Below are 25,921 nucleotides of genomic sequence, written 5' to 3'. Positions count from 1 at the left end.
AGTAATGACAGAATTAAGATGAGAAAATGGGAACATTTTAATGCTAAGTGCCCATTAACCTTTGCTTAACTAATGTTGCAACTGCCATGGACCTTGCCTGGGTAGTGGATATGATCCTTCGTCCCCACCTCCACTACACACAGATACCCAATCTGCCACGGATTTAACACTAAGGAAATGATTATACTTGAACTTTTTATAAAGTATTGCTGTCGTGTTAAAGAAACCCATTGGGAGTTCCCTCGCTCAGGAAACCACAAAGACATCATGAATTTCTCCTCTGATTGTATGCTTTTTTATGTTATCATTCAACATTAATCTCACATTTATGTTAGACTGGTAAATAGATCCTAATAAAGAAGACAATGGAAGCCCGTTAAAAATGTAGGCTTTGTGGGTTTTATGATTATTTTATGTCACTTAAGCCTAGCAATACATCTTGGTACATATAATTTCCCAGGATTAAAGAACAAGGCTGAAATCCTGTAGCTTTAAATATAAAATGCATTCATATCAGCCTTCTATTCCTTGCTATTGTGGACTAATTAAGTCTGAACCTTTTACCCCCCCTACTTCAGGAAGTAGGATGCTGGTATTATATTTCAGAGCTCTAATTGGAAGACTCTAATTTTCCAAAACAGTGTCTAATTAGTAGGTATTTAAATAAGTTGGGATTTGGGCAAACTCAGCTCCACCTCTGAAAACACTGTAGGTGTGATTGTGGTTAGTAGTATTCAATTTTACCTGACTTTTATACTGAATATGATTTTGTGGCTACCCTGCAAAACAAAAGCTACCTGTGAGAAGCATAATTAGAGGAGGCTATGAAATCAATTGATCAACATGTATTTAATAAGCACCTACTTCAAGCCAGGCATTGCATATACAATAAAAGAAATGCAAGCCCTCATTGTTCAAAGTGGAAAGATAACATATGCATGTGTGTGTGTGTATGTGTGTATGTATATATATATATATATATACACACATACACACACATATATGTATATGTGTATATATGTGTGTGTATGTACATATACACACATGTACATGCGTGTGTGTATACATATATACATACATACACACATGGAAAATAACCTTTGAGGGGTAGACACTAACAGCTAGGGAGACCTGAAAAGGCGGCATTTTAGCTGAATCTTAAAAGAAATCAGAAATTCCAAGAAATTGCAGTGAGGAGAGAAAGCATTCTAGCATGAGGGACCATCAGTATGAAAAGCAGAGATGAGAGATCATAGGATCATAAATTTAGAGTTGAAGGGAGTCATAAAGGGAATCACATATATCTCCCTCCCCCCCCACTCCATTTTTCAGATAAGGAAACCGAAGCCAAAAAAATTTAAGTGCCCTTGTCCTCAAAGATCAGGTCACACAAGTAGTAAATGTGTGATACAGTGGTTTGAGCTGAGGTCTTCTTGATGCCAAGTCTAGCACTCTTTACACTACAACATGATGTCTCTAAGATGGAGTATTGTGTTTAGCAGCAAGGTGAGGAGTATAGTTGGATTATAAAGGATGTAGAGGGGAGTAATATAAATGAAAGCTTGAAAGAGCCAGACTATGAAAAACTTTAAATACCAAAGAAATTTTTTTTTATTTGATCCTAGAGTTATACGGAATCATTGGGGCTTCTTGAGTAGGGTGGGGGTGGAGTCATATTTCTGCACATTAGAAAAATCACTTTGTAGCTGTGTGGAAGACAAATTGGAGTGAAGCAAGAAGTAGGTTATTGACATGGTTCAGGTGAGAGGTGATAAGGGCTTGAACTAGGGTGGTGGCTGTATGAGTGGAGAAAAGGTGAGAAATTAGAAAGATATTCTAGAAGTAGATATGACATTAATTGTAAAGTAGACATGGCAATTAATTGGATATGCATAGTGAATGAGAATGAGGAGTTAAGAATGATAATCAATCTGAGTGACTGGAAAGATAGTAGTGCCTTAAACAATGTAATATGTACATGTGTGTATGTATTTATGTATGTATGTACATATACCTACACACAGAAGTGTGTATAGGGTATATACATATAATAATACACACATCTAGTTTTACACATCTACATATATATGTATTTTATATATATATATATATATATAAAATACATATATATATGTTATTCAATAGAGAAGCAGCATGGTGACTTGCTCATAGATAGTGCTTAATAAATTTATGTATTTATAAATTGGAATTGCATAATGGATACAGTGAAAGCCATGAAGATCTGTGTTCAAATCCTATCGCAGATATTTACTACCTATGTGACCCTAGATAAGTCATTTAACCTATCTGGGCCTCAATTTCCTTCTCTGTTACTTGAGGATGGTGGGCTTTTTGGGTACCTTCCTGCTTTAAATATGTGATAATTATTATTGATTGTGTTCTACACTAAGAAATTTTGTCACTAATATCAATAGATATTAGATGCGACTGAACTCAATTTGTGAAAATTTTAAGGGACTAATTTTCATTAGATAGGTGCAACTCTTGGGAGCTTAAATTTCTTTTTCCTAATCTTTGTTTGTTTTGGGTTCTTTATTAATATAACAAAGAAGTATGCTTTATTTATGCCATTCCTTTCGTTTAAATGGGTGACATGTTTGTGATCATATTTAAAGGAGCATTGAGAATAGTTCTTTATTTAAAACAAATCCTTTGGTTCCTTTTCACTGCAGAGACATAAACAACTATAGGTCTGTATAAAATAAAAGAAAAAAGGAATGACTCTATAATTCCTTCTCTGAGGCCAAGATTAGAAACACTAAGAACAAGTTATGTCTTAGTACTATGCTCCTTTTGTGGAATAGTGAAACAAATGTGAAATGCTTGAAATGAAGGAAGAAGGTTTGAACATATGGGCTGTGGGGTGCTTATATGTTCTGGACTGGTGTCTGTGAGCTAGTTCCAGATCTAATCCAACATCCCCAAGTCAATATGGCAGAGAGAATAGTTTATTGTGTTTGAGTGATTTGGAAAGCATTGCCTTTTACCTTGCCTCTTCCAAGCAAATAGAGACATGTTGTATATCTCTCCCTGCCAAAAGTGCCCTTTAATGAGGTAAGAATATTTTCCATCACCAGGACTATTCTTAATGTTATATCATTCACATTCCACCTTCTGGGTATAATCTAGTAGATGGATAATCCTTCTGCTCAGTTGTAAGGCTGCCATGTTGCAACCATTATTGCCACGTTTTGTGTGTAGAGCTAAATGGATATTTAGTACTAGTTTGTTGGAGGAAAAAAAGAGTAGTACAACAAAAGCCACATAAACACATGCAGCTGCCATAAACACAGGATACCTGTCTATGTATAGTATGCATGTATATGGGAAGACAAAGAAGAATGTTTGTTTGAGCCAATTATCAGTTTAATTGGGAGGGGCTATATTTTTAGTACTACTATTATTGTCTTGAGTATCTGGCATTCATTTCAATAAGCATTTATCAAACATCTACTCTGTGGAAGGGCTATGTGGACATTACAAATAAAAAGAAAAAAGAAGGTAGTCCTGGGTGGCATAGGGAAACTACTACACAAGCCACTCCAATGTCATTTGGTGGAGGTTTGCAGAGAATACTAACAGTTGGAGCTTGGGATGGGGAGGATGAAATCAGAAAAGGGCTTATGCAAAAGGGAGCACCTGACTTGTGCTGTAAAGTGGGCTAGAGATTCCCTTAGGTATAGGTAAGGGTGGAGATTACTGTAGGAATAGAGGGCAGACCACCAGTCCAACAGAACGGAGCAACTAATTGTGCCACAGATAGAGTTCCGGAACTAGATCTGGGAAGACTTATCTTTCTGAGTTCAAATCTGGCCTCAGACAGAGGCAGTGTGTGTGACCCCAGTGGGCAAGTCACTTAACCCTGTTTGCCTGTTTCCTCATCATAAAACGAGCTGGAGAAGGAAACGGCAAACCACTCCAGTATCTTTGCCAAGAAAACCCCAACTGGGGGTCACAGAGAGTCAGACCTGACTGAAATGACTGAACAACAATAGTACATCTATCTGTCTATAGAATTCATCATTTCCCTGAATGGTTTTCCATTCAGAGCAAAAGAGGAATGGAGGAAGGAAGATATTCATATCACATCAAACTCATGTGAACACAGAAGGTGGAGATGGTGAGACAAATGTTAATGAAAGTACCATGATATTAAAATTTTTATTGACTTTTAGGTCCAGGAGACAAACCTCAATATAATTAATGCCTTCTAGAGAATGTGTCTATTCCCCAAGCTTGTTAACTAAATAAGGCACAGGAAAAACAAACAAACAAACAAAAAAATGAATAATAAAAACTACAGCTAAATGGAAAACTCATTTAACCAGATTTTTCCTGTATTCTACTTTGAGGAGGAGGTAAATAATTAGAAACCAAGATTATATTAGTCATTTAGATTCTGCTGCCTCCTTCCCCCAAAACAAAGAAAGAAAAGAAAAGGAATTTTAAGACGATAGAAGAAAACTGAAGGAAGTCCAAGAGTCAGAAGCAAGCTGGACAACTTTTAAAGTTACATGTTAAATTTGTCAACTTAAAAAAGAACAAGTTGAACTTAATAGAGATTCATAGTTTCATATTCACTCTTCTTTTACTATTTTATCATGCATATGGAAATTTTTATTTTATTTGATATTTGTTAAATTCAAGATCAATAAATAATTGAAAAAAATAAGCTATGTACTTTAAAACAGAATCAGTTCAATTGCTTCTATTTTGTTTCTGTACTCTTGTACAATGATGTTATTATTAAGAATAATGAACATGAGACAATAAAATATGTTGAATGAATAAAAATGTATTATATATTATATTAGATTTTATTTTAATGGAAATGTCCTATAGCCTAAATATCCTATAGTCCTGAAGCACAGGTGAGAAGTCGTGACTTAATATACAGATTTGGAGAACTTCTTTCCGCATTTCTTATCACTATTTTCTTCTTTTGCTTTCCCATTCATCTCTTTCTCTCTCTTCCTGATAACTATATCTCCTCTTCCCCCATTTAAATCTTCCCAATCTGCCAAAAAAAAAAAGCACACAACCTATCCACCTACCCTTCTCAGTTTTTTTCCCTCATCTGCATTACTAAAAGTTGGGCAAAGGCTCAGAAAAAGTACTAAGACTTCAGAAATCTGGGCGTTATAGTGTTGATACCATTCTATAAGTTCTATCTGTTCCTGATTTGACATGGTCCTCTTAATGCAGAACCATTTTTTTTAAACATTTGGTAAACAAGAGCCCAGCATAGATCTCCAGTTTCTATAGAGGTATGAGTGGGGATGCTGTGCATTTGTGTATTTTCAATATGTTCTATTGAAAGCCATCTTATGAAAAGATCAGTTGTCAGCATTTAACTCCATATTAAACTAACCCTCCAACTCCATTTTTACTGCATACAACAATATATTAGATTTTACTGTGGGAGACACCTAGATATCCATTTTCAACCTTTGGCTTATAGTACGTGTCATTGACATTTCTGTGTGAAATGTATCACTTTAGCAAGGGGTACTTTTTGTCCTGTAGGGTTTCCTTGTATTCATGCCTAGTGCTACTATTTTCTGACCTATTTCAGTCCTTTCATCGCTGGACCACCCTCTGAGCCTTTTCTAATGCTGCAGAGGTATCTACTTGACAAGAAGGAAGGGGAGAGAGACTGAGAGACAGAGGGAACAGGAGAAAACAGCACTGGCATTTAGATTGAACTCTGCGGGTTTGCCTTTCTCATAATTTTCAGCTTTGATGGGGAACTGTCCTAGATTTCATCCACTAGCCTGAGGTTCTGACATGGCACCTTCTTAAATCAAGCTTGAAGGGAAATTGATTGAAAAGAAAACACCATTATGGGAAAACAATTCATTCCCTTTCCTTTTGACAGAAAGTAGACTTTTGTCTAAACTGGAAAATAAATAATAGCTCACTGTTTGCTTTAGGAGAAAGCACTCAGCTCATCATGATGACTTTGATCACTTTTTACAATAGGATCCCCTTCCTATTTTGGAAGGAATATATTTTTATGGCTAGTGCTGTGGTCATTTCATGGATATAAACCTTTTTTCACCTTTTGCCCCAACTTGTATTTAACAAAGCACAGATATACTGATTTCTATGAAGGTAGTTTGAGGTGAAATTGACCACATGGATCAAAGGAAGAGTCAACATTATCCAATGGTGCTGATAGTATTTGATCAGATGCGCCCACAAATACTTAATGCCATCTTTCTGTTCATTATCCCTTTTAAACTCTCCTACTTCCATCTGTATAGGATTGAAACCTCCTTTTTCTTTTTAAAAAATATTTTGTTGATGCTTTTTTCTTGCTTTCTATTTTTTCATTGTTATCACTTCAAACTCATTCCTTCTTCCAAGGAATCCTCTCTTATAACAGGTGAGTAGCATCAAATTTTTAAAAAAATATAAAAATATTGCACTTGTCTAAAAATGTAGTCCTCATTTTATACTTCTAGTCAAAAAACTCTCTGAAAAGAAGTAGTCATACTTTACTATTAGATCTCTGAAGTCCTGCATTGATTGGAGTCCTGAAGTTTTTCAGTGTTATTTCCTTTACATTGCTCTAATCATCATGTACATTTTTCTCCTAGTTCTGAATACTTCATTCTGTATTAGCTGATGAGTCCTCTTAAACTTCTCTGAATTCCTCATATTTGTAATTTATTACCTTTCAATATTACTGTATTACATCCATATGCCAAAATTCCTCAACTAATGGGCTCTCAATTTTTCTAATTCTTTGCTACTACAAAATGTACTGCTAGAAATATTTTTGTACATATGGGATCTTGCTCTTTGTCTTTTACCTTATTAGGGTATATGCCTCTTAGAGATATCATTAGGCCAAATAGTTCCTAGAGCTTAATAACTTTTATAGTAAAGTTTTCCAGAATGGTGGGCCAATTCAAAAGTCCACTAACATTAGTCTGCCTGTCTTCTCCAAATTCCTTCAATAGAACCTCCTTGTTCTAATGCTTTAAATCCAGAGTAGTAGGCTTATGAAGAGATAATCCACTGAAGTAAAAACTAGTTTATTATAAAATCCCATTACAGACCCTTAGGAGGCAGCATGAGATTGTAAAAAGATCACAGGAGGATTCTGTGAAGATGACAGAATAAGGCAGAAAATTACATGGTTCTCCAAAATTCCCCTACAAACAATTTTAAATAATGCTTCAAAGTGAATTTTAGCAGGGCAGAAATAATTAAAAATCTGGGTAAAGCAGTTGTCTAACCTAAGACAACTTGAGAGGACTTTAAGAAAGACCTTATTTCCTGAGGTGGTGGTCTGGCCTGATTGAAAGGCAGACACCTCTGGTCAGATACTGTTCAATCAATAAAGAAGCCATAGGGGCAGCTGTTTTGGCAACAGCTTCAGCTTTAGGTACTTTCACTCCATGGAAGGTGTGGGGGTCAGATGGCTGATCAGGGGAAAATTGTAGGGCCTTCCACTGGCACTGGCCACAGTCCAGGCATAGCTGTGAGAGAGGAGGAGGAAACATATACTAATGAGGGCAGTCACAGAGTGGGAGGGGATCTGCTGTCTGTGTGCACTCACAAGTAAATGGAGCCCCTGGTTTTGCTTCCAGGTAAGAGTGACAAGTTGAAGCTTGCTGTCATGGTAGGGACCATAGGGAGTAAGAGCATTTGTGTTGAAAATATTGCTGGGGTCTCTGGTCATGGCTCAGGTTCAGAGAAGGGTATTTGCTGTCACACCCCCAAACAGAGTTCAGGAAACAACAGTATGAAAAACCTGAAGCTTGAGATATTATCCCCTACACCTCAGGACTAGAGCCAGACTCTAATACAAAGTTAATAGTCAAGAAATAAAAATGAGCAATCAAAAGAGAAAGAACATGGCCATAGATAGCCATTATGGTGATAGAGAACATCTGTGTTCAAATTCAGAAAAAAAGACAGTGAAAGCAAAATAATTACTTTTACTAATGAGAATGATAATAATGATACAACATACCAAGACCTAGGGGATGTAGCAAAAGCAGTAATCAGAGGAAAATTTTCTTATCTCTAAATAAAATAGAAAAAGAATAGACTAATGAATTCTGTATGCAATTTAAAAAAGAGGAAAAGAACAAATTTAAAAACCCCAATTAAATACCAAATTGGAAATCTAAAAATTAGAGGTAAGATTAATAAAACTGAATGTAAGGAAACCATTGAAGTAATAAATAAAACTAGGAGTTAGTTTTATGGAGAAAAAAATCCAATAAAATAGACAAACCATTGGTTAATATGATTAAAATAGAGAAGGAAACCAAATCACTAGTGTCAAAAATGAAAAGGGTGAATAGACCACTAATGAAGGTAAAATCAAAGCAATCATTAGAAGTTATCTTACCCAATTATATGCCAATAAATTTAACAATTTAAGTGAAATAGAAGAATACATACAAAAATGTAAATTACCTAGATTAACAGAAGAGGAAATAGGATATCTAAATAAGCCTATTTTAGAAAAAAGAAATTGAACAGGCCATAAATGATCTTCCTAAGGAAGAAAAGTATAAGGACCAGATGAATTTACAAACGAATTCTACCAAATATTTAAAGTTCAACTAATTCCAATATTAAATAAATTATTTGGAATAATAGCAAAGAAGAGGTCCTACCAAACTCCTCTTATGAAATAAATATGGTGTTGATACCTAAACCAGGAAGGTCAAAAACAGGGAAAGAAAATGATAGAACAATTTGACTAATAAATACGGATGCAAAAACCCTAAATAAAACACCAGGTAGGAGACCACAGCAATATATCATAAAGATTTCACAATGTAACCAAAAAGTCACGAAAAACATACGATTATATTAATAGATACAGAAAAATCTTTCAACAACCTACAATGCTCATTCCTATTAAAAACGCTTGAAAGCACAGGTATATATGTATTTTTCCATAAAATGACAAGATGTATCTACCCAATGCCATTAGCAAGCATTATTTGTAATGGATATAAGCTAGAAGTCTCCTCAATAAGATCAGGAGTGAAACAAAGATCCCCATTATTACCAATGGTATTCAATATTTTATTAGAAATGCTAGCAACAGCAACAAGAAAAGAAAAAGAAGTTGAAAGAATCAGAATGGGCAATGAGATAATTAAACTATCCCTTTTTGCAAACAATATGATGATATACATGGAAAATTCTAGGGATTCAACTAAAAAGTTAGTTGAAACAATTAATAATTTTACCAAAGTAGCAGGATATAAAATAAATCTTTATAAAGTCTTATAATTTCTATATCACCAACAAAGCCCTGCAAGAAGAGATGGTAAGAGATACCTCATTTTTCAAAAAAACTATAGATAACATAAATTACATGGGTGTATACCTGCCAAGACTTCATAAATATAACTACAAAATGCTTTTTATGCAAATAAAGTCAGATTTAAATAATTGGAGAAAGTAATTGTTCATGGGTTGGCTGAGCCAATATAATAAAAAATGACAATTCTTTTTAAACTGATCTACTTATTCAATGCTAATCCAATTAAATTACCAAAAATATTTTATTGAGCTAGAAAATATAATTACAAAATTCACTTGGAAGAACAGGTCAAGAATATAAAAGATATTAATGAAAAAATGCAAAGAAAGAAGGGTTAGTTGTACCATATCTTAAACTATATTATAAGGTAGTAATTATCAAAACTACCTGGTACTAGCTAAGAAATAGAAAGGTAGATTAGTGGAACAGAGTAGACATAAACATATAATAATAAATGATTATGGTAACTTTATGTTTGACAAATGTAAAGTTTAACTTTTGGGAGAACAATTCACTATTTGGCAAAAATCATTGGGAAAACTGGAATGCAATCTGGCAGAAATTGAGTATAGAACAATATCTTACATCATTTACCAAGATAAAGTCAAAATGGATATATGACCTCAATATAATGGACGTAAGTAAATTACAAGAACATCAAACATGTTACTTATCAAACTTATGGACAGAATTAATGAATAAACAAGAAATTAAGAGCATTGTGAGATATAAAATGAATAATTTTGATTAAGTCAAAAACGTTTTGCATAAGTAAAGCCAATATAGTCAAGATTGGAAGCAAAGCAGAAAATTAGGGAAAATTTTATTGAAAATTTCTCAAATGAAGGTCTTATATCTCAAATACATAGAGAACATTGTCAAATTTTTAAGAATATGATTTATTACTCAATTGGTCAAAATGGCCAAAGGATATGAACAGGCAGTTTTAGGATGAAGAAATCAAAGCTATATGTAGTCATATGAAAAAATGTTCTGTCCTTATTGATTAAAGAAATACAAATAAAAACAATTTTGAGATATCATCTCACACTTACCAGGTTGTGTAAAATGATAGAAGAGGAAAATGACCAATTGTTGGAGGGAATGTGCAAAATTTGGAACACTAATACACTACTGGTGGAATTGTGAACTGATCCAACCATTTGGAGAGCAATCTGGAATTATGTCCAAAGAATTATAAGTATAATGTAAATATAATAATACAAATCATAAATAAATATTATATAAAAATTATATACCCTTTGACCCAGCAAGACCATTATTAGCTCTGTTTCCCAAGGTGATCAGGGAAAAAGGAAAAGAATTTATATGTTCCAAAATATTTATAACAGCTCTCTTTGTAGTGGCAAAGAATTGGAAATTGAAGGGATACCCATCAACTGGAGAATGGCAAAATAAGTTGTGGCATATGATTGTGATATAATACTACTGTGCTGTAAGAAATGATGAACAGATTGATTTTAGACGAAACATGGAAAAACTTGCATGGAATAATGAAGAGTGAAATGAGTAGAACCAGGAAAACATATATAGTAACAGCAGGAATAACTGTGGATGTCTAAGTTATTCTGAGTATTACAAATATTCAAATGAATTACAAAGGACCTATGAAGCTATCCACCTTGACAGAAAAAACTGATAAATAGAAGTATTCATAGTATGATTTTATGTATGTGTGCATGTAACTGTGTCACATGGTGGCCTTCTTTAGTGTGGAGTGGGGAGGGAGGGAGGGTAACAGTCTGGAACTTAAAATGTAACCAAAAAATAAATTTAAATTTAAAAAGAAAGTTAAAAAATAAAAAAAGATCACAGGACAAGGAATTATAATACCTAGGTTTTAGCCCAGGTTCTGCCACTTTTGAGCAAAGGTACCTTAGATAAAGTAATTCACTTTGGTCACAGTGCCACCTTATTGAAATTCCTCAGCCATAAGCAAGTCTTCTTAGAAATGAAGTCTACTAGCTGTTATCTAAGGTTCTGTACAGCACTAAAAGTTATGAACCAATGATTTGCCCAATGTCAAATGGCTAGGAAATGATGAATCCAGCACTACAACTGTGGTCTTCTAACTCCTACCCTATTCTTTTTTCACCTACACCAGACTGACTCTTTAAGGTTCCTTCTAAGTATTAAGTATATGAACCTATGAGTTATTGTTGTAGGTAGGTGACCCAGCAAATAAAGTTTACTGTGGAGCATTCTTATAGAGGAATAATTTAAAATACAAAAGTCTATCTGTTCATCAGGGAATACCAGTTTGGAATATTTATGTACAACTTATAGAAGTTACAAGGACAGATTGGAATTCTGTACTTCTCTTTACTTTACATATTCCTCCAAATATACTTGGAAAAGGGTGTCTCATTAAAAAATAAATTAATGAATTCCTCTCCCAAAAAATTCCATGGGGCATTAAAATAATAGGCTCCACCCTTCCCTACCAGTAATCTTGAACTTGTTCTTGTCTCTGGAATCCCTGCACCCAAAAAGTATCCTGACTGTCAGGATTCAGAAATTAGGAGTTATTTCCTGTTTAAATTCCTAGTACATTATTAGGGCTCAATAAATAATGGTAATGCTGTCATTTACTCCAGGAGTGGTTGAGTGCTAGGGGAGTAGTAATTTCTATACACTGGCTCTTCAGGAGCTTTTCAAAGAGTGATTCAGAATACATATAAATGTGAAATTGTTTTTATAGCCACTCCATCTCATATTGGAGAGAGCCAGGTCAGTTATTCTGAAAACAAAACAAGCCACAACTGATGCTGACATCTTTAAGATTACTGTTCCGTGCTTGTTACGTTGGCTCACCCTTCTGGGACCCTTCTTTTGTTGTAAGGGGCAAATCTGTGTTAATTCCTTTGGTGTGCCTTTCAATAACAGGAAGTGGGGATGGACTCATCTGGCGTTAGGAGGAGATCACCCTTTTACTTGCCCACTGGTTAGACTGTAATTCAGCATTAATTAAGATCAATCTGTGTGTTGTACTGAGCATTATGTGCTACTCTTGTACTTTATTTTAGAAACCTTTCCAGTATGGGTCTAAGGAGGAATTGAGACTATGCTTAATATCATACTGAGGCTTAATAGTGAATAGGAAAGTCAGTCATCTTGCACCTTTGACGATGACCTTTCAAATTTTACCATTATAAAGGGATGAATAAAGCATTTTCCAAGTGCTTCCTGTGTGACATTGTGCTAAGTGCTGGGGATCTAAATAGAAACAAAACGTTCTTTGCCCTTGAGAAGCTTACATTCTTAATATGGGAAGACAGCATAGAAAGAAGTGCTGCAAAAGGGGGACCATAAAGAAGAGATGGAAAGTGGCATGAAGGCCTGTACTCTGTTAATCTAGGCAAAAAGATTCGTTTATCAGAGCTGAAGAATCCAGGCATGGTATGCAAATTTCTAATGGGGTAGAGCTCATTGAAGGGTAGGGCCATAGCGAGGAGATGCTTTCATTTTAAATGATTCATCTATAAGACTCCTCCATTTAGTATAAGCTAATACTCATATTTTGCAAGACAGGTAATGAAATTTATGTATATGTTCATGTTAGCAAATAGTAGAAGATAATGTATGGAAAAGGAGAGAGCTAGAACTTAGATACATGGGGTTTTTTTTAAATATTTTCCAAAAATGAAATAAATGTGATGTCATTTATGCAACACAGAATGAAGCTACTGAACCACCATCAGAGGCAGTATGGTGTATAGTGGACTTTGGAATTAGACAACCTTAGTTCAAATCTACCCTCTCCCACTTATTGTGTGACCTTCAGTAAATCATTTAAATTCCTGGGGCTTGAGTATCATCAGCTTTAAAATGAGTGGGTTGGACCAGGTTGTCCTTTTCAGCTCCAGATCTTTGTTCCTTTCAGAAATAGGATGCATGCTAGTAGGTATTTTTATTCTCCCTCAAACAAAGGGTTACAGAGATAGAGCTGGAAAGGAAGTTGTTCAGTCATTTTTTTTTTCAGTCATGTCCAACTCTTCATGACCCCATGTGGGATTTTCTTGGCAGAGATCCTAGAGTGGTTTTCCATTTCCTGCTGTAGCTCATTTTACAGATTAGGAAATCGAGTCCAGCAGAGTTAGGTGACTTGTCTAGTGTCACACAGCTAGTAAGTGTCTGAGGTTAAATTTGAACTCAGGAAGTCTTCCCAGCTTGAGGCCTGGCATTCTATCCGCTGTGCCACCTAGCTGCCCCTGAAAGGGAGTTTGAGGTTATCCAATCCGACTATCCCATTTTAGAGGGAGAGAGAATAAAGCCCAGAGGGAGGAAGCGATTTGCCCAAGATCATGCAGGTGGCAAGGGGCAGAGCCAAGATTTGAACCCAGGCACTTGGATTTTAAGTCTGGTACTCTTTCCACTGTGCCACTCCAGTCCTCTGAATGCGCTCTTTCACCTGATCTAAACAACGGACTTAAACTTATAAGGCCTAGTTGGAGTCTTGGTTCTGCCATTTCCTAGCTGTGTGACTTGGGACAATTCATTTAACTCCTGTAAGCCTCAGTTTCTCCATCTCTAAAGTAGGTATAATACTATAATTATAACAACATTACCTACTTCACAGAGATGTAAAGATAAAATGATAATTATATACAAGTCATATTTAATTTCAAATTGAATTATAAACATTGATGAACATATGAATGATTAAATTATGAAGATTATTATAACAGTTATTAATAACTGACCATCAATGGTATCCTCAATATGAAAAAATATACAGATTTCCATATAGGAAGAATTAGTAGCATAAAACATGTGTTTAGGGGAAATATTGTTTTTTATTTGAAGCTAATTGGTCACTCAATAAATATTTATTGGGTGCCTATTTTTTAGAGCACCTAGATCACAAAGGAAGCATAAAACAAGATACCTATACTTTAGGAATTTACAGTTATGTTGGGTAGATGAGACGAACAAAAAGAAAACTAGAAAAGACAATACAAAGCTATATAAAATGTAGTTCTAGGTCTTCTGTTTCAGGCAACCAGTGCTATTAATTTCAGAAAAGGGAGAAAGCTTTGAGGTCTGGAGTGGTGGTGAAGGCTTCTGGGAAGAAGCAGGATTTGAAGAGAGCCTTGAATGATACAGCATTGGGTAGGCCAAGGAGAGCGCTCTGGGTGGTAGAATCAGCATGAGCAAAGTCTGGGAGCTGTAAATGAGCATATTTTGTTCAGGGAGGTCTATGAAGAAAGAAAGAGAGAAGCTGTTAAATTAGCTTTTGCATTCCCAGGCAGTTTGCGGGTAGTACAAGAAAAAAGAGTTCCTCAGGCTCTCTGATTAAAATTAATTGGGGGTCTGATGGTATGAAAGGGGAATAAAGATCCTGCTAAAGGGGCTGCTGAAAATCAGCTTGGCTAGGGTCGTGAGGATAAAGAAAAGTCTTAGGACAGCAAAAGGTTGGCAGGACTCACTAGCAAATAAATGCTGGAAGGAGATGGGGAAGGAGGGTGAAGGGAACAAAGGGAGGGGCTTTCTAGAATGAAGTATTCTTAAAGAGGAAAGAACCCTGCATAGAGCCTGGCTTGCCTGGTTACCACATAGAGCTGAGATGCTGCATAACCAGCAGTGTTGATAGGCAGCCTAGGAGGAATTGATAGAGGAACATTGGAAGATAAAGTGTGAGAAGCAGATCTGCTCCTTGATCCACTGTCTGGGGGAAGTTTCTCCAGAACCTGCACAGTTGGACTGCAGAGAGTTCTGCCTTGAAGTCATTTTAACACAAGATAGTACCAGCAGCCATTGTGGCTTCGAAGAACATAGACAACTGAGCAATTAACACTTTGTAATAGGTGTGATATCCTAATTAAGATCTTCAAGACTTTTCTATTTTGTTTGAGTGGAGGGGGTGGAGAAAGGGTTTTTTTTGGGAGGTGGGGAGGTGAATGCCAGGAAAGGATATGTTACCAACAAGTCAGATTTAAAGTATGTCCTAGAGGTAGGTAGGAGCTAAGCAGAGGGTCGCTGACTCATCTGCATCCCTTTGGATTTTTTAAAAACCTTTCTGGTGACCCCTTGGGATGGTCATTCGGCTTTAAAGCTGGCAAAAATCAAGGCAGACTGGTGCAGGATTGCTGATACACCTTTCTCTTGTAATTCTCCTCATCATTTACAGAGCATCGTTGGTAATTTCTGTGTAAATTTGCTCCGGGTAGCAATTTAACAGCTTCTCTCTTGACAGATGAGGAATATCTCAGTAGTTGAGATCCTGCTTTCAAGTTACTTTGGAAGGAAAAGGCGATCTTGAAGATCTTGGGGTAGGGTGTTCCATTGGAAGTATGATGGGCCTGTAAAAGGTCCAAGTTGACATCATGATCTTGTTAGTTTTAGTTCTTGATTTCAGTTGATAGGAAGGATTTATTTCTTCCAGTTTTGCTTTTGGATTCTAGTATCCTATAAAAATGACATTTAAAAAAAACCCTTTTCAATGTTGTCCCTTTAATTAATTTGTATACTTTGATGAACGGTTTAAAGAGAGCCGTGAATTGTTCCATCCATTTTGGAAAGCAATGTGGAATTGTGCCAAAAGAAAATTAGTGAATAAAATCCCTCTACCCTTTGACCCAGAGAGTCCACAGCTAGGCAGATACCCTAAAATGTCAAAAACAGGGAAAAAGCACCATACATACCAAAATATTCACAACACCACTTTTTATGGCAGGAAAGAACCAAGTTGGTGTCAATTAACAGAGGATCAAGCTAAAGAAATTATAGTATAAGAATGTAATGAAATATTACTGAAGCATAGGAAATGAAAAATATTAAGAATCTGGAGAAACATGGGAGGTGATACAGAATAAAGCAATCAGAACTAGAAAAATAATATACACCATGATTACAGAAACATATATGGCAAGAGTAGTAAAAGGAAACTAAAGCCATGTTATAATAACCAGGCTTGTTACAAGAGAAGAGATTGGGGGTATATATGTCTCTCCCTTCATTGGAGAGGTAGAGGACTTGGGTGTGGAGGTTTGTACATGTCGCCAAACTTGGTAGCTGTTTTAGTTAGTTATGCTGAGCTTTTTTTAAATAAGACTTTTTTTTTTTTTGTTAAAAGGGAAGGTTTTCCAGGTAAGGAAAGATTGAAGGGTATATTCAGAAATGAATTTGATTACACAAAAAGAAAAAATTATCAATTAAATGCTCAGCAGACTGCTTAATAAAATCAATAGTGCTTAGAGGTAGGGGGATAGAACTCTTTTTGTGTGAGAAAGCTTCCTGTTGGCTTTATGAGGTGTATAGATTATTTCATTTACAGGGAAGTAACTTCTATGTACTTTGTATCTCTAGGGATAGCTGCCATATCCTAGGTAGTTACTGGAAATGGTTGCCTAGCTTAATTTCTTTTGTAGATCTTATTGTTTTGAATACAGACTATGATAATTTAAAGGCTCTAGGTAGGTCAGGAGTGGGGAAAAGTATGTAACAAAACTAACCTATAAACAAAAGGCACCACCTCTAGGCTTTTCAGTAATGCTTGGTTGTCCTCAACCTTAAGAGAAAGGAAGGAAAATAAAAATTTACTTATATTCTCCAAATGTTTTGCCACTAGAATTTTTAACCTACTTTCACTTTTCTCCCAGCTCACTCAGTCCCTCCAGTATCCATGATAGTATAGGACAAGCACAAAGAATAAATTAAAACATTTCAACCCCTTTTTTTCCCAAAATTATAACTTAACATAATCTTGTAGTACACCTTTGCTAAGTAACAGATAGGGGACCAGACCTGTGATTTCTATGGACATGGAGAACTCCTTGATTTCTATGAGTAATAAGGAAACTTCTTCCATCAATGCCTTCAATTCATAATCTTAGAGATTTGCCTAGAACACAGAAGCTAAGGGGCCTTGTCTGGGGCCATACAACCAACATGTATCAGGGACAAGACTTGAACACATTTCTTCCTTTAGGCCAACTCAATCTATAATCTCAGCTATTTGTTTAGTTTCCTTTGGTTTAAAACACTACTCAGTCTTTTCTATCTTTAACCTTTTTGTTTGTTTGTTTGTTTGAGGCAATCAGATTTACGAGACTTGTCCAGGGTCACACAGCTAGTAAGTGTTTGAGACCACTTTTGAACTCAAGTTCTCTCAACTCCAGGGCTGGTGTTCTATCCACTGTGCCACCTAGCTGCCCCTGGCCCTAACTTTTTTACCTCTAGTTTTTGGACCATCTAAGAGCACTATCCTCTGGCTATTATTTCCGGATTTTCCTTTTTGTTGTCCTAGATCTTTCATCTCTTCCCCAACTTTCTCTCTATGCAATTCTACCATCTATATTCATCATTCTTTCTCTAAAAGGCCCATAAGAAGTTTCTTTCCTCCCTCTGATCCAAGACCAGCACCATTTTTCTCCATTTCCGTGGTTACTGAGAAATCAAGACCTTTTCTTTTGGGATCTCTTTTCCCAATCCATTTCTGATTGGGACTGCCCACCCTGGAAGCTACCTCCATAAGCATGGCGATGTTCCTGGGCTCTGCTGTTAGAATTAGCCTTTCCTCTTTCCTGGGCACACACTCTATACTTTGTTTTCCCTTCTCCAAATGTCCTTTATTGGAGGTGGAGCCAAGATGGCAGAGTGAAACCAGTGACTTGCTTCAGCTCTCCCCCAAACCCCTCAAAATACCTATAAAAATGACTCTAAACAAATTCTAAAGCAGCAGAACTCACAAAAATACAGAGTGAAGCAAATTTCCAGCCCAAGACAACCTGGATGACTAATCAGAAATGTATCGCGCTGTGATGGTAGCAGAGCGCAGTGTGGCATGGGCGCACAGGCCACAGTGAACCTAGAGCAGGCCTCACAGGACTGAATCTCATGTAGCTGTGGTGGTTTCCAGACTCCTCAATCCACAAATGCCAAAGACTTAAGAAGTCAGTGGGGAAAGTCTGTTTCTGCGGTGTTCAGAGAGGAGCTCGGTCTCAGAGCCAGTTCCAGAGCATAGAGTGCGGGGCCCCGAGCGGTGGCTGTGTCCCAAGCTTCCAGCCCACAGACTGAGAGGGAATTGAGTGGCTGATCAGAGGGGGATTGCAGGGATCTCTTCACCAGTGCTGAGGCAGGAATCTCTTGCTTTGCCTGTGCTTGGATCTGGGTCACAGTTCTGGACATTGGTCCTGGGGCGAGGAGGAGCATTGGTGTGGTGGAGCTTGTAGTGGCTGTAGAGAATAAACCTTCCTCACAGTTCCAGCACAGAAAGGAGTGCTTGTGGTCACTAACAGACCACAGCACAGACCAAGAAAGGAGTAAACACCTCACCCATTATCATACCACCTTGCAAGAACTGAAAATTTACAGGTACCTACAAGTATCTCTGAAAACAGCCATACAAACCCCTGAAGCTTGGGACAGTACATTCTCCACATTGGAAGCAGACTCTTACCTTAAAAAGGAGATTAAAACTCAAGTAATTGGCCGGGATCATGAGCAAGCAGCACAAAAAGAATCAGACTATATTGCCTTACTTTGTTAACAAAGAATATCAAAACATGCAACCAGAAGAAAACAAAGTCAAAGCTCCTACATCCAAAGTCTCCAAGAAAAATATGAATCAGTCCCAGGCTTTGGAAGAGCTCAAAAGGGATTTTTTAGAAGGAAGTAAGAGAAGTAGAGGAAAAACTGGAAGAGAAATGAGAGTGATGCAAGAAAATCATGAAAAATAAATCAACAGCTTGCTAAAGGAGACCCCCCAAAAAAATACTGAAGAAAATAACCCCTTAAAAAATAGCCTGACCCAAATGGCAAAAGGGGTCCAAAATGCCAATGAGGAAAAGAATGCCCTAAAAAGCAAAATTGGCCAAATGGAAAAGGAAGTCCAAAAGCTTACTGAAGAAAATACTTCCTTGGGGCAGCTAGGTGGCACAGTGGATAGAGCACCGGCCCTGAAGTCAGGAGGACCTGAGTTTAAATCTCCTCAGACCCAACACTTGACACTTACTAGCTGTGTGACCTTGGGCAAGTCACTTAACCCAATTGCCTAAAAGCAAAAAAAAGAAAAAAAGAAAATACTTCCTTAAAAATTAGAATAGAACAGTTGGAAGCTAGTGACTTTATGAGAAATCAAGACACTGTAAAACAAATCCAAAAGAATGAAAAATTAGAAAACAATGTGAAATATCTCATTGGAAAAACAACTGACCTGGAAAATAGATCCAGGAGAGAGAATTTAAAAATTATTGGACTATCTGAAAGCCATGATCAAAAAAAGAGCCTAGACATCATCTTTCAAGAAATTATCAAGAAAAACTGCCCTGATATTTTAGAACCAGAGGGCAAAATAGAAATTGAAAGAATCCACCAATCACCTCCTGAAAGAGATCCCCAAAGGAAAACTAGGAATAGTATAGCCAAATTGCAGAGTTCCCAGTTCAAGGAGAAAATATTACAAGCTGCCAGAAAGAAACAATTCAAGTATTGTGGAAACACAATCAGGATAACACAAGACTTAGCAGCTTCTAAATTACAGGACCGCAATGCATTGAATATAATATTCAGGATGGCAAAGGAGATAGGATTACAACCAAGAATCACCTACCCAGCAAAACTGAGTATAAGCCTTCAAGGGAAAAATGGTCATTCAGTGAAATAGTGGACTTACAAGCATTCTTGATGGAAAGACCAGAGCTGAATAGAAAATTTGACTTTCAAATACAAGACTCAAGTGGAACATGAAGAGGTAAACAGGAAAGAGAAATCATAAGAGATTTATTAAGGTTGAACTGTTTACATTCCTACATGGAAAGGTGATATTTATAACTCATGAGACCTTTGTCAGTATTAGGGTAGTTGGAGGGGGGAAAAATTATATGTATGTATCTATAGATAGATAGATAGATAGATAGATAGATAGATAGATAGATAGATGTCACAGGGTGAGTTGAAGATTAAGGGGTCATATCTGGAGAATAAAATTGAGGGATGAGAGAGGATTATACTAGGAGAAGAAGAAAGGGAGAGGTAGAATGGGGTAAATTATCTAAAAAAAAAACAGGAAAGAAAAGGATCTTATAGTGGAGGGGAAACGGGGGAAGGTGAGAGGGAATGAGTGAATCTTATTCTTATAGGATTTGGCTTAAGGAGGGAATAACATACACATTCAATTGGGCATGGAAATCAGTCTTACCCTACAGGAAAATAGGGGGGGAAAGGGACAAGAGAGCAGGGGGATGATAGAGAGGAGGGCAGATTGGGAAAGGGGGTAATCAGAAGCAAATACTTCTGAGGAGGGACAGGGTCAAAAGAAAGAATAGAACAAATGGGGGGGCAGGATAGGATTAAGGGAAATAGAGTTAGTTTTTCACAACATGTCTACTATGGAAGTGTTTTGCGAAACTGCATACGTATAAACTGTATTGAGTTTTGCTTGCCTTTTCAATGAGGGTAGGTGGGAAGAGAGGAAGGGAGAAAATTTGGAACCCAAAGTTTTAAAAACACATGTTTAAAAAAATGTTTTCACATGCAACTGGGAAATAAGAAATACAGTAAATGGGGTACAGAAGTCTATCCTGCCCTACAGGAAAATAGAAGGGGAAGGGGATAAGAGAGGTGGGGCAGAGATAGAAGAGAGGGCAGACTAGAGGAAGGGGTATTCAGAATGCATGCTCTCTTGAGGTAGGGGGAGGGGCAAGATGGGGTGAGAATTTGGAACTCAAAATCTTGTGGAAGTAAATTTTGAAAACTAAAAATAAATAAATGTATATTGAATTTATCTATTTCAAAAAAAAAACCCAACACAAATGTCCTTTGTTATCACAGATTCCCTATCTCTTACTCAGCTTTCTTTCTGTACAATTGTACTACCTGTTTAACTCATCTTCTGCCTAAAAGACCTTCTTGGTCTTGAGCCTCTGAAGAACACATCAGCATTGTAGATGGCTTAATTCATATCCTGCCCTTTTACTTCTCTCTTCATAACTATTAGCATTCTCAAAGCATCACATGCATAAGTTTTGTGATAACTACCATCAGTCTGGAGTTGGTTGTCAATAAATACATATTTGGGTCCAATATTTTTTTCCCCTTGGTAGCTTTTAATCTATGTAGATGAATAGAATAAAATCAAATGCTCACTTTAAAAAATGGAACATTTTTGTGTTGTTGTAGCAACCTCATGGGGATTCCTTAGATGTCTTTCCTGGATAACAACTGTGCTAGGTTGTATCTTTGTCTCTGTATGTTGTCTTTCCCTTTCAAATGTGAGCTCTTTGAGGGGAGGGTTTATTTTTTGTACACCATAGTGAAAAACAGGGGAAGAGGAAAAAAAAAGATGTTAAGTAGTCCCTAAGATGTTGGTCTAGAATTGGTAAAGGAAAAAAAAGAAATGGATTTGCTGCCTAAATATAACATATCCCAACAATCTTAATGAAATATAGCTTAAAACTGCACTAAGATTTTAGGACATCTTGTATATATGAGTCCTGGGCTACAACTCATAGCAAGCCATTGTGCTTTAAAGGGGCACACAAATCTCTGTTTTTACCAAGGGATATTTTACAGGAATCAGAAGATTCAGTTTGAACATAGTCCTAGCATTGTTATATAAACCTTACCCTTATACATCATTGAAGAGAAAGGGCATCAGAATGGTCTGCCATTAGTTCTGGCTGCTGGCTGAGAAAATCACATTTGTCTGCCAGATTCCTTACATAAGCTGTACCTGCCAGGTAGCAGAGGATTGTAGGTATGTTTAAGCAGGCTTCCCTCCTGTTCATACAGCACTGATAGACAGGTCTCAGGTGTTCCTTTAATCCCATGCTTGCCAAATGGCTTTTTTTGGCCCTGACTCCACTGGTATGCATGAAGCAGAGGGATGAGGCAGAGATACTAGAGCAAAGCATGAAAGGAAAATAGGTGGCCACTGGGCACCTTCCTATTAACCAATTTCCTGAAACCATAGCTATTATGGTCAGGGTGAGTGGGTTAGATGTGTGACTAACGCTTGAAACCAGTTTCTGGGTCTCTTACCATTCAGAGTAATAGACTGTAGAAGAATGGGCAGGGTGATTAAGTTCTGACACACACACAAAAAGAAAAAACATCTACTTCACAGGCATACTTATTGCTCTTCCAAAGATCTTTTTGTTTTAATTTTTATTAAAGGGGGGGGAAAGGTAGTCTGAATAAAGTTACTCTGAATATTTATTATTAACCTGGTGAATTTTAGGAGCAAAGAAACTTCTCTCTTGAAGTACTGGTGTATCATGTATGATTAATTAGATCCCACTTGGCTTCATGCCAGGTTGTTTGAAAATTAGAAAAAGAAGAATGGAGCTGCTACTGGCCGACAGCATGCACAGAAAGGCAGTTGATGATTGGGTCAATGGATCTAAATTTCATATTAATTTACTCAGACTCAGAAACACAAAATCTGATTGTATTCATATAATCTATGAAAGTTAGGTTGGCAAAGGTCAATAGCTTGGTGCCAGTGAAGCAGTCCACTTCATCATTACTATAGACAAGTAATATACTTCCCAAAGCACTTCTTCAATTGAAACAGTTTTCTCCAAGTTATATCTCTTACCTGCCAAGTCCAATGGCCTTTCCCAGTCCTCATCCTTTTGATGTCTCTGTACATCTGACACATTGACTGCCCCCTCATACCCTGCCTTTCCATGACACTGTTTTTTCCTGCTTTTCCTCTTACCTATCTCATACCTCCTTTCCACTCTCCTTGTTTCATCAACTAATTCCCTTCCTTTCTTTTACAAACTTGAGATAGATAATGACTGTGTACAGAGCCTCCTTCTGTCACTCTGCACTCCCTTCTCTGGTGATCTCATCAGTTCCCATGGGTTCAATTATCTTCCCTATGCATATAACTCCCAACTCTATAAAACCATCCCTAATCTCTTTCCTGAGCTCTAGTCCCTTTACTCCATTTGCCAGCAGCATATCTCCATTGGGATATCCCTTATCAAATTCAACATGTCTAAAGGGGAACTATTGCAGCCACATTGTGGATGACTTTACTTGCCAGTCTGAGGGTAACTTTGTTACTTATTTGAAGACCAATAAAGAATTACTGAAGACTTTAGATCAGGAGAACACCATGGTTAGACCTGTGACATGGGAAGATGGCAGCTATGTGGAGAAAGGAATAGAGAGGGGAAACACTGGAAGCAAGGAGAGTAATTAGAAGGCTATTACAACAGTTTAGGGTAGGGATGATAAGCCAGGGTTGTGATTTTGTGAGTGGAGAAAAGGTGGACAATGAAGAGAAGTTATAGATACAAAATTGACAAGTATTGTAATCATAGTTGGCAGGTGATTAAATATGGAGAGTGAGGTATGTGGTAGAGTCAAATATGTTTCTGAAATCATAAATCTGTATGATTAAAAGCATGATAGCTACTTCTAAAAAATAAGGAAGTTCAGAGAAGGGATGGGTTTAGACATTGGGTGTGAGTCCAATTAAAATCCATGAATAACTGTCCTAAATTTTTCTTATGGTTTTCTTTCTCTACTGTTCTTGTTAACCAAGTGAAGAGAGTAGCCTTCCACCAAAATCTACTTAATGTGATCTATTTGGGATCCCTATTCATAGAAGTCTGTTTCATTGGCAGGAAAATGACTATATCTAATATTTCATTGTTTTTAGTGAACTCTTTGGTAAGGAAACTTCCTCTATCAATGCAGGTTGGTGACTTCTTTGCAATTAATAGCAGAGAGATACCAAGAACACTGAGATGTTAAATGACTTGCCCAAGGTCACACAGCCAGTAGGTATAAAAGGAAAGACTTGGACCTATGTTTTGTTAGCTTTGAGGCTAGATCTCTATCTACTGTGCCAAGCCTTTCTTAGTCTGTTTAATATGAGGGGGGAAAAAAAACAAAAAATAAAACAAAATGAGAGATATCAGAAACATCCAGTCAAAACTTACAGCATAGATCTCATCACATCAGGAGAAAGGAGGCTGGATTGTAAGAGAGAAATAAAAGACAAGCCAAAAGATAGCTTTGATTCACAATATACTATTGAATCCCTACTCTGCCATTTTTGAATGGCTGGTTTAGGAGGTCAGGCCATTTGGATCTATAAGTTCTGAATTTCACAAAGGGCTGGGATTGAGTTAGACATCTGATTAACACCATGTTTGTTGATTGGGGAATGATGACTTGCCAGTGTGTATTTCTGACTTGTCACAAGCATTCCTTTTCTCATAAACTGACCTTCTGGTCAACGTGTTGCTTAGTAACCTGCTTGTTAGATTCCTTCCTCCACATCCCCTCCCCAATAAAGCTAAAATCATCTTTCTAAAAATATCTTTAGAATAGCAACCAACTAAACATTTTTATTTGTATCTTTAAGAAATTATTTTCAAAGTCCCAGCTAGGCTTTCTCTCTACCATTTGGAAAGAAACATTAACTCAGGTCATCCAGACTCCAAATATAGTGATCTATCTACTATACCAGTGATGACAAATTCAAATAGAAACAGAAGCCATTAAACTGTACATAGGCATCCCTGAAAGTTGTATATTGACCCATAAAATCATATGTTAACATATATATGTTGTATTATATTTTATATATTTTGTTAAATATTTCTCAATTATATTTTAATCTTGGCTGCACTTAGGAGTATTGTGGGCCAGCTGGGTACCCATGGGCTACATTTCTGCTACATGATCCTCTAGACTCTAGATATCATCAATATAAAAATTCAAGCCTACTCTTTGAGATATTTTCTTAGATTTTTAGAAATATGGCTGAAAGGCCTACAAATAATGTGCCTTTGCATTTTTTAATGACTTGATTCTCATTGTTATTAATAATTCATTCATCCTAGCCTCCAGGATAGCCTACAGAAAATTCCACCAGTTATGCTTCTCAATACTTCAGGTTGAATATTTAGACTCATATGTTAATTTTATTTTAGCATAAGCCAAGTGAGGTTCTGAAAAGAGACACAGTCTTGCAGAGCAATATTAAAATCAGTGTAAATATTTGTTGAATGAATTAATAAGTAAGCAAATGCGGACTGTGAGTTAGAAGACTCAGATTCTATTCTTGGCTTCACTTGTATTGTGTGACCTCAAATAAATCACTTAATTCCTCCTAAAATGAATTTCCTCATTTGTAATATGTTTCTAATATATCTACAAATTCTGTATATCTATGAAAACTTACCTTGCCACCTTGTGGAGATCAAATGAGATAATGTATATGAAACCAAAATAAAAACTATAAAGCATTTTGCAAATGGAAAAAGAGAAATGATCATTCCATGAAAGATGAGGAAAGAAAAGCCTGGCATAGTATAATATTTGTGTTATACTTTGGGAGAGTCAATTTCAGAGAGTTCTGAGAAATAATGGATAGGAAGATAGACCAAGGGGAATGGGAAGCTCTCAAGAATGACATTTTGAATACCAAAATCATTCCAAAGAGGAGGAAAATAAGTAGCTGCCTAAAATGGCTGATATGAAAGCCCAAAAGCTCATTAAGAAGTAGACTTAAGAGAGATATGTATTGAAGACAGACCAATGGCTAGTAAATGAGAATGTATTGAAAAGCATTACATAGTCCTATAAGAATTTTGTCAGGACCTCTAA

At 36.6% G+C, this 25,921-nt stretch overlaps 1 protein-coding gene across 5 annotated transcripts in view; it reads left to right on the top strand.

The window, feature by feature from the left end:
* NRXN3 (neurexin 3) overlaps positions 1–25,921 on the top strand; it is a 2,091,311-nt gene that overhangs the window by 1,233,409 nt on the left and 831,981 nt on the right. The window lies entirely within an intron of this gene.

The sequence above is a fragment of the Phascolarctos cinereus genome, unplaced genomic scaffold, assembly GCF_003287225.1.
Source record: "Phascolarctos cinereus isolate Bilbo 61053 unplaced genomic scaffold, phaCin_HiC Scaffold_3;HRSCAF=262, whole genome shotgun sequence".
Taxonomy (NCBI): Eukaryota; Metazoa; Chordata; class Mammalia; order Diprotodontia; family Phascolarctidae; genus Phascolarctos; species Phascolarctos cinereus.
Note: the sequence above shows the minus strand (reverse complement) of the source record. Positions and strands in the feature narration are given on the sequence as shown.